The sequence below is a fragment of the Apis mellifera genome, linkage group LG1, assembly GCF_003254395.2.
Source record: "Apis mellifera strain DH4 linkage group LG1, Amel_HAv3.1, whole genome shotgun sequence".
Classification (NCBI taxonomy): Eukaryota; Metazoa; Arthropoda; class Insecta; order Hymenoptera; family Apidae; genus Apis; species Apis mellifera.
The window spans coordinates 4195884-4209155 of NC_037638.1; the positions used below are offsets into that span (position 1 = coordinate 4195884).

At 33.6% G+C, this 13272-nt stretch overlaps 1 protein-coding gene and 1 long non-coding RNA gene across 4 annotated transcripts in view; one reads left to right on the plus strand and one right to left on the minus strand.

The window, feature by feature from the left end:
• The window catches only part of LOC408618 (furin-like protease 2), a 382021-nt gene that overhangs the window by 202869 nt on the left and 165880 nt on the right, over positions 1-13272 (minus strand). The gene's annotated exons all lie outside the window — the stretch shown is intronic.
• Positions 1911-6261, plus strand: LOC102656828. Of its 2 annotated transcripts, XR_003305304.1 has the most exons (4): positions 1911-2624; positions 3580-4139; positions 4207-5461; positions 5617-6261. It is a non-coding gene; the product is annotated as an uncharacterized LOC102656828 (long non-coding RNA). The 2 variants fall into 2 exon arrangements; XR_003305303.1 differs by having other exon boundaries at positions 3580-5461.

A 13272-nucleotide genomic window follows, 5' to 3' on the forward strand; every position in this document is an offset into this window, starting at 1 on the left:
CCGATATACGAAAAAATAATAATTTTACTTCTATACTATTATTCACAATCACGAAACAATGCCATTAAAATCACTTTTTGATTTATTCCGATATCTCGATCGGTTGCCGAGATATAACGACTCAAAGTTTCCATAGCGTTTAACATAGGGAGTTACGAATCGGTTAGTGACTTACGTTTTTCCCTAAAAATCCATACTACGTCTCTCGCTTGTCTGGAGTTAACGATACGAGCGAGGGATCCGGGCAAGCGACAAGCGAGGTAGACGGTAAACGATCAAAAAATTATCCTTTTCTTTACACGACGATATCTCGCGAACCGGAAGTCGTATCGAGATAAACGAGAAAGCGTTTTAAAGGGAAAGATTCCGCGCTTCTAATAATCCTTGGTTCGTCAACCAAGCATCATTATCTTCGAAGTTATAGCGGTTTAAATTTTTGTATAATTTTAATACGGTTTAATCGAGTTTCAAGGCAAATATAGTTGCCGCGCAACGATCTTACTAACGATATATTTTTCATTCCAGTAAATTTTTAACGATATAAAATGGATACGAAAAGAAAAAAATATTCTCCATGATTCATTAAAAGTTGCACAAATTTGGTGTTGTTGGACGACCAATACGTGTCCCAATTAAATTGCACCATCCATCCGAAAACAGAGAGGTATCTGCGATCGTGGCAAATAGCGCGAACTGCCGGCTCGTCAATTGTTTCCTTGCGTCTTGTCGACACGCCGTGAGAAATTACACGTCGCGGGACCCGAAGTTCAAGAAACCGTTTCTCGGTGCGCAACGGAAGTTCGCCACCGCTGATTGATAAAGCGACGCTGGAAAATGACGTGATTTGATTTTTCTTTTATCGATAAATGTCGCGATCAAAACAACGACAAAAATTCGGAGGATCCTCGATTGATTAATTTATTAAAAAAAAGTGAAGAAGAGAGAGAGAAAAATTTTTTTTCTTTTCTCATTCGAACAATTTTAATCTTCGTTTTTATCTTGCAATTAAATTGTCACAGATCGAAGAATAAAATTCCATTTTTCACGGGAAAATACATTACACGCCATTCACCATGAATTTAATATATGATATATATATATATCTCCATCTCTCTCTCTCTCTCTCTATTTGTAATAATACAAAGCAAGACACGATGTTGACATTTTATAATGTGATTTCACATGTACGATCCTGCATTCTAACTCGCCATCATTGTTCACAATAACAACGGCGACAACAACAACGAAGATAGATATAAATATAGAGAAAGATAAACTGAAAACAACACGAGAACGTGACTTACCTAATAACGAACTTTTTCTCGACGCGAGACGAAAAATTATTAACGAAGAAGAATAGCCCGTGGTGGTCGGTTTGTCAGGCGTGTAACCAGTGCCAGATGGCATCGACCACACCGCACCCCATATACCGAGTGGCACGTTTGATAAATGCGATTTTCGAATATGATTCAACTCGGTGGTTAAAAGAGCGGGAAGGGAGGAAACTCCATTAACTTTCGATACACGAGGCCGACTTCCTAGATTAATAACAACGTTCTTCCATCGATAAAGAATCCACGATCCGTGAAAATAATATAATTTGAATTTTCTTCGCAACAATTTCGATTATTTGTATATATATATATATTGATGAATTTGATTATTCATACACATTAATATCTCTCGTTTCTACATTGGAAATGGAAATATTTATATATGAAGAAACGTAAAAATAATATAACAAGAGACACATAATGCTATTATAAATATTTAACAAGTAATTTAAATAAATAATTTTGAATTAATTCTAGTCGCACGATAGTTACGATTTAATTTGATTAACATTTGAATATTATGGTTTCCTGATGGATTAAAATTAAATTAAAGCAGTACAAATTACAACAGTATAATATAATAAAAAATACACGAAGCTATCTATTCTTTTAATAAATTCAATCTAGATATATAGAAAATAAAATTTCGTATCGCGTGAACGACGCCGTTACGTGGCGTTTCTTCCAAGAAATAAATAAAAAAAAAAAAGAAAAAAACTAAAAATAATTTTCCAATATATATATATATATATACAATAATACAGTCCTATATAATTCTCGACCATTTTCAACTTCACCTCACGATCCAGAAACAACGGAGGAAGGTAGAATCTCGATTGCACTCGAGTATCCCGCAACGAAGACGGACACATGGATCCTTGACCAAACGGAAACTCGGCAAGGATGAAGGCATTGCGTGAAGTAGGTCGTGTCTGACGCGTTATCTTCCCCCCCTCCTTCCCCCTCCACTTGCGCGATAGACACGTACGGCGGAAGGGAGTTGCAACGGCTCGAAGCGAGATAAAATAGGATAAATAGCGGTGCGGGCAGGCGTGAAGTTAGCAGAGAAGAATTCAGATAAAAATTCGAAGTGAAGACGTTGGCCGAGATAGTGGAAGTGGAATAAATTATAACGATTAGCGTCGAGCGTATATAATATGTATATAATATATATACACATGCTCGTATCTTTCGTGTATTTACGTTCGAATTGTGTATCGATTCTATTCCACTGTTTCGAACAGTCGGTCGACGCGACGCGGCGAGCTCGGATATAATAGAACGATCCACGTAACATTGTTTATTTCTTTTATCGAATATATTCTTTCCTGTTATTGTTATTTTCTAATAATTTGTTTAGAAATAGTATATATATTTAGTGTAGATATAAAAGATCGAAGAAAGATTGTAAAATTATTACGCGGATTAAATCCTAAGTAAATTCTAACCTCAAAAAGATTCTTAACGGCATCCCTGAGTAAGCTAATTATACAAGCTGTTTCATACACGACCGTTGCAAAGAAGCCACAAATACCGAACAGGGAATACTCGTAAAACTTTCCAACTTTCATTAAACTTCATAAACTTTAAAATTAGTTTTCTCGTTTATCTCGGTGATAAAGCAATAGAGTTTGCAAAAAAACCTGCGCTAATAATCAAAGCTAAGTCAAATTACGTGTACACGGTCGGTAATAAAATATCGATTTCTTGTGTCGTTCGATAAAATGGTTGGATAAAATAAAAATTGTCCTCTCCCCTCTCCAAATCATTATTGTTCGAATCAACTATTATCCATTACCCATATTTCACTCAATTCCCCTTCTCCCCTCGACCACGAGCCACGAGTACATTAATTTCACTCTGTTCGGAGAGCCACGATCAGCCGCGCGCGTGTTAACCTCTTCTCCTTTCTTCTCCATTACACGCGATATCTACACGCGTCACGTCTACGTGGTCGGTAAATTAGTAAACTCTACCGGTATTTCGATAATAAAAATTATCTAGTAACTATCTAATTCTTTTTTTTTATTTTAAAACTAAGACTTTTCCTTTTATAACGAAGAAAGAAATTCTGTTAAAATTAAAAAGGAATATAAAAAAATATTAAATAATGTAATTCCAAAAATATTGATAATATCAAAATTTAGTGAAAAATTTACAGAAACGTATACTTATATTTATTTCGATCAAAAGATTGATGAGATTAAAAAGATAGATTAAGAATTATAATAATTTTATTTTTCAGCAATTTCGAGATTGACTATTTTTTAAACCCGTATCAACTGCGTTAATAATTAAAAGAAATCACGCTGTATTACAAAATGTGTTCAATTAAATCGATACTTACGAAAAGGGACTTGTTTTTTTCTTTTGAGAGGCAAATATACAGCGTCGGCCTCGAAACGTCGCGGCGGTATCCAATTAACAACACCGTCAAAAATTGATCAGGCGGAGAATTATAAAACACGGTTCTAATTGTGGGCAGCGGATTTTTCCGCGTGTCACGGCTCGGCTAAAGAATTTTTATTCGGCGGATTTCACGTCAATTAAGCGGGAGAGGAAGGATGACAACTCGTTATATCGATGGTCACGGGACGACACTCTCGGACGAGATGTGCAAAAAGAAGAAAAAAAAAGAAGGTATGGAAAGGGACGATTATTTGTGAAGATTGGAGAAAATGAAAAGAGGACAGTACGTATATATAGGCGGAAATTTTAATTGAGAGGATGAGTAATTGAGAATCCCATTGATGTTAATAGATATAAAAATTGGGAATATTTTTATCGATTCGACGAAAGATAAAGGTAAATAGCTTGTGTAATTTTTCAATTTGTTGTTAATCTTTTTGTTGCTAATATTTATTCCTGACAGGCTAGGGAAAAAACTTGCGTAAAAAGCCTGCTGAAAAATTGAAGTTTATGAACATTATATTTCTTGTTCAAATTCGCTTTTTGCGTTATTATTAACGCAAGAATGTCTCTTTATTTCGTAAATAATCTGAACGTATCAAATGTGAAAATTTGCAATATATAAATATCAAACAAAATTAAATAATCTAAACTAATAAAGATTATATTATACAAATATATTTTTTCCATCGATTGTTCTCGATCACTCAAATATAAAAATTACTTATTCTGATCCTAAACCCCTGTTATCCCATTTCTTTTCAAAATTCCAATACGCATAAAACCTAAGCCCCTGTGCAGTCCTTCTTCCACTTCGCAAACGTCTCCTTATATCGTGCACCCTCATCCTCGAGCAATTAACGTTTACACCGCGCGGCCCACCCAGTCCTCGTTTCGCTCTCGAAAACTCTTTAAGAACCGTTTCCCACTCCCCTCCCCGCTCCCTGCCGCTCGCTCGCCAGTGCTTTGGACCGGAGGCCCGGTGGAGGGGGAAGAAGAAGCTCGCTCCTTCGTGGACAGCGTGGAACCCGGCCAGAATCGGTTCATCGAGTTACTCGTAACGGACCGTCGAAGCACGCTCTGCCAAAATGTAGACCCGCACCTTTTCCTTTTCCATTCGATACGAAGAAAAGCGTATCATTCCGGATTATTCTTACGACGAATCGCGTTAACTAATTCGAAAGATTATATGTCGGCTTAACTTGCTTGTTTTTCTTAATGTGATAGTGTTATTCAATTTGGTTTCGTGTGCGATAGTTAATCAATTATTATTAGTGTCGCGTTTCAATTCTCGAAGGGAATAAGAGAGTGGATATATATATAATGTATCGAGAGATGATTGAAATTTTAATACGATAGTATTATTCGAAGGAAATATTTAATTATTCTTCAAACAATTCTTAATGATATATAGTATAGCATACCACGATTCATTTGTCGATTGTGACTTCAACGGCTCGATTAAATTATCGATCGAAATTTCGTGAGAGAAGAGACATTACACGGTATAATATAAAATACCGTGGAGTTGGAAGTTGAGCCGCGTGAACGAATAACGTTTGATCGATGAAAGTTGAGTTTCATTAGGTCGAAGGGTTTATAATCGAGACGGAGCCGTTAGAAGTGAGCGCGATAAAATCGATTTTCGCTAATTATGGCGAAAAGTTGTATAGAACTGTTTCGGACAGTTATTGCAACGTATTAAATTTTCCTCGTGCGTACGTATGATAATTACACGCTATTACGATCTACGCTAATCAATGTCCAATTATGACGGATAAAATCTTTAAAATTTATTATTATTTAAAATTTAAATTTTTGACTCGTAAAGAATCTATTAGATTTAATTAATTTTTTTTTTTTTTTGTTCAAGGAAGACGTTCGATTCGCGCGTAACAAGCGATGTAATAGATTTATACAAAATTCAATTACACGCTATTACGATCTACACTAATCAATGTCCTATTATGACGGATAAAATCTGAAATTTATTATTATTTTAAATTTAAATTTTTGACTCGTAAAGAATCTATTAGATTTAATTAATTTTTTTTTTTTTTGTTCAAGGAAGACAATGATTCGCGCGTAACAAGCGATGTAATAGATTTATACAAAATTCAATTTCTAAGATTTACGCGCTTATGAGTTTTTTCATCAGTCACTATTAAGTCAAGCATCATTTATGCCGGGAAGAATCTTTCTTCGCCATTGCACCGTGAGAGGAGAAGATATATTGCCAGCATCTATAATGCAACCTTGAATGAATAACATAACCTTTATTGAATGCTCGACGAGCATCAAGATTGGATTTACGACAAGCTTAAGATTCAACATCAGTTTCACCGGAAGATATAACGTATATATGCTTAAATGACGACTTAATCTCGCTTAAAGATTACTTGGAAGAGAAAATAACGTTATTATACGAATCAATCGTTTGTTTTTATTCATTCTGATTATATTGAAAATTCAATAATATATATATAATGTAATGTATAGGATGATACAATGGAAAAATTTTTTGGATTTGGAAATTTTAAGAGAGGATTGCAAAAGAAAAAGTACTTTGAAACTTTGAGCATTAATTTCATTCTCTTAACCATGAATGAAATTATTCGATGAAAAAAAAAATTAAGAAAAAAGTGAGTATTGATTTTTGAAGAGATTTTTTGATTTGAGAGGATTGCAAAAGAAAAAGTACTTTGAAACTTTGAGCATTAATTTCATTCTCTTAACTATAAATGAAATTATTCAATAAAAAAAAAAAATTAAGAAAAAAGTGAGTATTGATTTTTAACCTCGACCTCGATGTTGAATTAAGATGAAAATTAGGCGCAGTAGTTTAAGTTTTTAAGTCTGTTCGACTTTTAAAATCTTAGATGATTTGAGTTCGAATCGACGTAAGTCAGATTGGTTTCTATCTATAATAAAAAATAAATTAATTGTACGAAAGGACTTTAATTTGTAAATTATTTATAAATAGCGTTTATAATAAATAAATTATTTAATTATTTTAGCATAAAAGTGCATTAAATTTAGTATTAATTAATAATAATTTGAGTATTAATTAATTTATTGATTTTAATAGTTATAGTTTTAATTAGAGTTGCATTTTTAACTTTATTAGAACGAAAGATTTTTAGGGTATATTCAAGATCGAAAAGGGCCTAATAAAATTATATTATTTGGTATATTTCAACCTTTTAGCGATGCATTAAAATTATTCATCTAAAGAGTGATTTTTTTTTTAATTATTCAAATTTATTTATTTATAGATCAATAATAATATTTTTTTTATCTTTGGTTATATGAATTTTATATCCTTGATTTAGATTAATATATTTTATAGAATTTAGAGTTTTATTTTAGTTTCAGGTTTAAGAGTTTATCCTGTATTATTTGTTGGATGAATTTCTAATTGTAATTATCCTATTTTAGGATCAGTGATTTTTGAATCATGTTGAAAATATCTCGTAATTTTATATATTTTTTTTTCTTTCCATTTTTATCTCGCTAGAAAAAAAGAATAAGAAGCAGGAGGGAAAATTCTCGATAGCGATTAAAAAAAAGTTTCACGTGGCCAAAAAAATAAATCAACAGCCAAGCTCGAAACGCTTACCTGCATACGATATCAAGGAAATCAATTTCATCGTTCGAATCTTATCGAACGCAATCGGTTACGATAAGAACGTATTGCTGCACGATAGACGATTTACGATTGGGAACACGAACAATGAATCACCGAGAGATGTACGTGCACATTGTTCGGATACAAAAGCTTACGAAATTTCTGATCGTTAAAATATTCCTTCATCTTACCATTTTACAATTTTTTTAATATTGAAAGATTAAAAGATTCTTATTAATTTTCTTTTTCTCTTCCCTTTTTTGTCAAATTCGATTAATTTCTCTAATTCTCTATTTTTGTCATAAATCACACAAATCTAATTAATTTTTGTAACTTTAATTATAATCTGTAATTATAATCTTATAATAAAATTGTTACTTTAATTATAATCTGTAACGTTTAATTTTTAGCGATAAATTTAAACGAACCGATTCGTTCCATTACATCGATAAATGAACGAAAGCGTAAAAGAGCGGGAAATTCAAAATTCGACTCGACGAAGAATTATAGATAATCGTTAGCATTGACCGTAATTACATTTCGGATAATTTTTTTATTTCAAACGTCAGCACAAACGGGATGATAATAATAAAAGGAGGAGGGAAATAATCATTATCAAAAGAGCGTACATACCTAAGCGAATTGTGAAACTTGTGCATTAAAGCGTATCGACATGGAATAACAAGCGCGTAACAGCGCAAAGAGAAGAGCGCTCGTACGTTTTCTCCGCTACGTTCAGACTCACCTGAAACAGAAAGATAACGGTCGAATTAATTATGCAATCCGTGGCAGGGACACGGGGATCGGTTCGGTTGTTATCGGTAGGATTACCAAATTATTCGCTATCAATTACAGGGCGCCGAGAATTTATCGTATCCGCGATCAAATATTAATCCGTGCGCGGTTTAACATTCGTTCTTCGTCGTTTTACGTTGGTGGTGAGAATAATTTAGCATTAAAATCGAATGAGCCTCGATTATTGGCCCGGGCAACGTTATACGGGGGGGGGATCGTGTTATCGAATTTTAATACAGATACTTCCATCGATTCGATAATGAAACGAGATGTCAAACGGGGATGGAAATTAAAAGATTCGATTTTAATTTTTTCATTGGTCAGTTTTTGATCAGTTTATTAATATTAATAAAACGGAATTAATCATTCGATGATAGAATATTATTGCACAATCTGAACTTTGATTCATCGGTTAAAAATTTATTTACTACAAGTTAATAATTATTATTATTATTCAATTATTCTTTAACTATTTAAAATTAAAAAAAATATGTTGAACGTATGTTCACGTAGATATAAAACTTTCAACTCATTCTTTTCCTCGTAAAAAGAGTCACATTTTAAAAGACACTTAATCTTTCGACTATGAATAACGTCTATAAACATTCGAGGAATGTTATGCAATAACATGCAACAACACACAAGATGCTTACTTGATGCAAATATGCTTCAATTTGCATATTTTATTTCCAGCGCTTTCCATCCAATCATTCACTATTCAACTATTAAAAAAATATGAATACATGAATATTCCAAATGTATTAATCTTCTCAGAAATATACGTGCACGTTTAATTTTTTTAAAAATTAAAATTAATCTACGTAAAAAAAAAAAAAGAAAATTAAAATCTATCTAAAAAACTCTTCTCTGCGATTTTTTTAAATAATAAAAACTCGAAGCAATAATTAAACGTGACGTGAAGATATTATCTAAACAAGATGGACGAAATCGATAAGAAAGTTGCATTGCTTTCATGGATATTATATACAATATCGACGAGTTCAATTTTTAGGTTAGACGACATAATTTACAATCGGCTATCGTCTCTTTCAAAGGAGAACACCGCTTCTCATCCATCACGATATATTTAATCAATCGCATAAAGATCGGGCACAGACGGAATTAATAAAGGAGGCGAAACCATTCTGCCAATATGCAAGCTACTTTATGCACGAGAGAGTTTTGAAATTAGAGCCACCTATTGATCCCAGACACGCCATCTCTCTGATAATTTCGATATCGCTGGCATCTGCGCGCATCTGAGCCTGTGTGCCGGTACAACCGGCTATGTGTTAGTAATTCGTGACAAGTTGGAGGAATTACAGTTTCTCTCGATTCGCATCCAATACCGGACGATTATTATGCATGACTCTTCCGAGTTAACGGGCGGCAAATGTATCGTTGGATATCGAATCCTGTGCTCAGTGCATACGAAATCACGTAATCTAAAACTAGTTTAGAGACGAGATAGTTCCAATATTAATGTAGTTATGAAAGCTTTAAAATGGAATTTAACGTAATCACGCGCACTTGTCCGAATCCGTGACGAATCTTATTAAATTTATTTATTTATTCACGAAACTAACACCACCAAGTATCGTCGTATAAAATTTAAAGCAAAAATTAAACGAAAATTGCCACCAACTTTACGAGATTAATTATTGTATCCACTTTTATTTTCTCTCAAACATACTTTTTAGCTTTCATCAAGTAGCGAAAACAATTCTCGAGAGTTTTATCCGTAAATATATTTGAATCGGATTAGGTTATGTTCGACGTAAATTTTTAACACTTGCGAAAAAACTTTAAAATCCATTACCACGAATATTTTAAAACTTAATTCGTGCATAGTTTATTCGTTTTTTTTTAATTTTTCCACAATTACTACACTTACTATCATTCTCACAATAATATCCATACGAAAAAGAAGAATATATCGCACTCACGGTGTATCCATTTGCCACGAACTACGCAGTAACCACGCATGCGCACAGATCGAAGGATCAAAGTCGTTAAATCGGAACGTTACAACATGTCAATGATATCACAGCCAACTGGCATTGTTGATCGCATAACGAAATGCACGGTGTGTTTGGGACGATTTGCATCGAGCATAGTATATTTTGCGGAAACGATAATTTCCCATTGTTACGAACATTAAATAACCTTGTAACGCAAATATCGGTCGAATAATGTTCCTGGCAAATATCCGCGATATTTAATGACATCAAATAAATTGTTATTCACTCCGTCCACCAATTGCCGTTTTGCGGAAATTTTACGAATCGCGTTTATCGCGTGTGACATAACCTCACTTGATTATTTTACGCACCGCCATTAGTTTTTTTCTGCATAAAGTCTCGATTTAGTTTTAATCATTCTCTCTCGAATATATCGAAAAATCAAGATTTTTTAAGAAATTATCGTATTAATATTAATTGTGAGTTTTTTTCAACTAAATATAAAAAATTTAAACGGATGAAATTAAAATTTTTCGAGCATTTACAAGCAATTTCGCATCGATTGAAACTCATTCTTCCTTCTCTTATCCCTCAGCTATTATATTATAAAAACTTTCTATATAATAAAAAACGGAACTTTTAATCGGATTCAAATTTTCCCTTTCCAAATTTTTAATTCGTGAATTCGTAAAATCAACAACTTCAATTTCCCAAATCTTGATATTCTTACGTACAAACTTCAAACGAGGGAGAAAAAATATTCGCTCGATCGTCCAACCGTCCAATCTCGTTCTACACGTTGTTTTGCATTGAATAGGGATCCATTAATTTGCCGGGTTAAGAAATCGGACGTGCTCTCGCAACCGCAGTCGTGGAAAATCTCGAGGGCCCTGGTTGAATAGCGGGGAGTAATTTCGATCGCGCGGAACCGAATCAACTCGAAAACAGCGAGCCGGACGTGGTCGAGTCACGAAAGGGTTCGACTCGTCCGTGTCGCGACCCGCTTCGAGTTGATTACATTCGATCCTCTCCTGCGCGATGCGCATGCAACACGCTATCTGTGACCGTGCATCGCGGTCAAAGTGAACTTTCCACCGCGTTCGTTTCTCCAAACGAGTTTTTGGACAAATATACATATGTGTGTGTGTGTGTGTGTATTGAGAAATTGATAAGGATGTTCCCTCGAATTGGTATATCGAATCGTTTTTTTCCAGATTTGGCCAGATTTCGCGAGATCGTTTTCAAATTTAATTTAATTTTTGAAATTGAGATTGTATAAATATTTGTACGAATATAATTCTAAAAATTGGTGAAATTGTAATTAATAATTCGTAAAAATTAGCAGAACGGTTAAATTTGTTCTGACCTAAAATTTACCTTTCGAAAAAGTGAGGTTATTGATAATTATCAATAAAAATTGGTAACTTAACTCTCTAATTTTTAATTCGGTAAAAAATAAGAAAATAATCGATTGTAATATTTTAATTGTTAGGTTAATATTCACAAATATTTATAAAAATCGCCATTAAATTTTCTTAAGTTACTAAATCGAAAGAAAAATTATATTATTGTACAGCCATACGTTCCACGATTCCACGATCAGAGAGAAATTCAAAGAAGAATTATATAAATATAAAAATTGTAACTTTTTTTTTATTATAAAAATAGCACGAGACAGTATCGTTTCTTTCGAAAATTAAAAATTTTATCAACGACGAAGGAATTTTTTTGAAACGTTAAATAATTGAAAAATTGTTGTGTGATAAAATACTTGAAACGCGACACACGTAACACGAGGGATCAGATACCACGCAATTAACTAGTTTTATCTATGCACAATGTGTGGTAAAGGGTAAAATTTGAATTTTAAAACAGGAGCTATTATTATTATTATTATTATTAATTGGTCGATTTTCAGAAAAGGTTTAAGACGTAACGTTCGCTTCATTACAATATTTAATAATACGTAATGGATTAATGCGCGCTACTTATCACCACTTACGCAACGTTGCCACGAAATTGAATTAGCTAATCCATTAACGTTCAACCGCGCAACTTTTAAACAGTTGGAAATAATATCGGAGGGAGGCACGTTTTTCTATCACTTTTCCACGTTAATTGTGTAAAATTTTAAAACGAAGCGAATTTATTTTCCCCGAATTATCCTTAACTTGTCGAATTAAATTTCCCTCTCTCTCCCCTCCACCTCTCCCTTTCTCTAACAATTCTAGGGGAAAAATGTCCCAAAAGTTGAATCGCGCAGTTTCGATTCAAAGAGAAAATTATTGAATTAATCGAAAGATTTTTCTTATTTATTAATTTAACTTTTCACCTCATCGAATGATTATTATTATCTTAATTAAAAAAAATGAGCCAAAACTTCGAAAATTACACTTTTTTTCGACCCGTATTTAATTTCGAGTAAAATTAAAATCGAGCAACAATTTAATGAGAAAATTAGTGAAATTAATTTACGTTCCGTTTCCAATACGAATCCCGCTTCTAATCGACGATTAAAAAAAGTATTCTCATCGCGAGTTATCTTATTTTCCCCCCTCCCCCTCCCCTCCCCAAAAGAAGAGCGATATCATCCGGCCGGAGGGGGAAGAGAGGGGGCATCCGTTTTTTTTACGAATAATCGAACCGCGAGGGAGGAGTGGGGGAAGAAGCGCAGCTGAGAAAAACGATGACGTAAAGACTTGGTGCATTAAGGTTAACGAAACGGAAGCACGCACAGGAGAATAAGAGAGAAAGAGAAAGAGTGAAAGAGAAGGGGAGGGGGAACGAGAGAGAGAGAGGGAGGGAGATAAGAAGCGTGGAACGCGCGTGGTTTATGACATTTCCGTTTGGGACGAAGACAGTTTTCCTTCCTGTCTAATGTCCCGCCCCATTGCGCGCGATATCTCTTTTTATTTATTGCACGGGACTGTTAATGTTATGTCCTGACACAGATCTCGATAGCTTGATTCCATTCCGGCCAGCTTTTGCTCGACGATCAGAGTTGGGCATTGAAAAGATCGATTTAAAGTTAAAAATGAACGATAAATTATGGAATTAATTTATGCAACTCATCTTCATTCGTAACTTTAATTATTAGATTTTTTACCGATTTTCAACATTTTTTTCGAAGATTTGAACAAACATT